Consider the following 1,638-nt stretch of genomic DNA (forward strand, 5'->3'; position numbering starts at 1 on the left):
GTGTGTGTGTGTGTGTGTGTGTGTGTGTGTGTGTGTGTGTGTGTGTGTGAGGTCTCAGATAAAAGACGGAAAGATAAAACATAACAGCAATAAACATGAAAGAGAGGAAATTAAAGACAGTGACGTTGTCGTTTGAATGGCGGTCTCTATTTGTGTATTGTTACCTGGGAGTTTGTGTGTGTGTGTGTGTGTGTGTGTGTGTGTGTGTGTGTGTGTGTGTGTTTTAGGCTGCTGCATTTTTAGTTGAGTTGATGCAATTTTGTTCTTGCAAACCCTGCAGCGGTGAGGCTGATTTCGCTCGGCCCTTCTTTTTCTCTCTACATCTCCTTTTAGTGTCTCGCTCCTTCTTTTATGTTGTATGATTTGTGACAAGCAGAGACCTAGAATTTAAGATTTCTGCTTTGTTGTATCCTCGCACATGTCATCAAGCCGGATATATTTTAAGCGCGTGTGTGTGTGTGTTCGTACACAGTCTGAGCTCAAGAGTGTGTTGTTGGTGCGTGCGTCTGCATTTGTGTTTTCTATTGCAGAGGGATTTAATGTTGTTGGCAGAAAAATAGAAAAAAAACATTTGATTGGCTGCCATTGTTGACATGTTCTGCTCAGATCCAATTACCTTGATAGATACACACTCACAGACGCAGAGACACAGACACATGCGCACACACACTGATGTCACACAACCCTTCAAGCAAAAATGAAGCCATTCATACAAGAAAGGGATTAACAACTACATTTTCAATATCTTCTAAGAATAAATACTTGCTCTATAATTGATGCCAAATATCAATTATATACATATACACTGTTTCAACCTTTATTGAGACTGGCTAGTGTGTTTAGACATGCTTCTTCATGTTGATGTGTGTATCTGTTGTTACAGAGCTAATGCACTTCTGACTCAGCCCTCCACGTACGCATTTCCACAATCAGTTTATGTTTCAGGAAAGTCTCGTCCAACTGCATTCCTCTCTTACAGCCTTGGTGGTTTGTTTATAATTATAATAAGTATACTAACCATAAAGTAATGATAATAACAAACTGTATTTGTATAGCACCTTTACAATAAGGGAAAATAGACCGATAATTAATATACAACAGTGATAGAATATAGAATGCCATAGCTGATGGAAAAATTAAATACATTTGCTAGAATAAGATAAAATCAAAAATATAAAAATAAGATGGAAGAGGAATAACCACTGAATAATAATGATAATAAAATCACTAACCATCACTATTCTCTTGTACTCTTTATTTATTTTTAATTTCAGAGGAGTTTGAGATATTATTTGAGATATTATTAAATATAAACTTTGAAAGTTTGACGTCTTGTGCACAATTTATTTTCGAAACCCAGGCTTCTCAGGCCAGAGGCAAACAACGACCGTAACAAAGTCTAGACCGACACAAGTTCCCTGCAGTCCTCCATTCCCCCGAGAAAGATAAATAGAAACCAATACTGTGTCTGTGATTTAGCTGCTGAACATTCAGCACTTGCAGCGCCACCTGCAGGAGCTGCTTGTTGTTTTTAGATTTAAATCTGTTTTTCTATGAATTTTCTTGATCAGGGAGGTCTAACAGGTTTGTTTGTGTGTGTGTGTGTGTGTGTGTGTGTGTGTGTGTGTGTGTGTGTGT

General features: G+C 37.9%; 1 protein-coding gene across 3 annotated transcripts in view; it reads left to right on the forward strand.

Annotated features, from left to right (window-relative positions):
• Positions 1-1,638, forward strand: part of pde2a (phosphodiesterase 2A) — a 135,166-nt gene that overhangs the window by 41,310 nt on the left and 92,218 nt on the right. The window lies entirely within an intron of this gene.

The sequence above is a fragment of the Anarrhichthys ocellatus genome, unplaced genomic scaffold (genome assembly GCF_004355925.1).
Source record: "Anarrhichthys ocellatus isolate YVR2014 unplaced genomic scaffold, GSC_Weel_1.0 scaffold24, whole genome shotgun sequence".
In the NCBI taxonomy this organism is placed as follows: Eukaryota; Metazoa; Chordata; class Actinopteri; order Perciformes; family Anarhichadidae; genus Anarrhichthys; species Anarrhichthys ocellatus.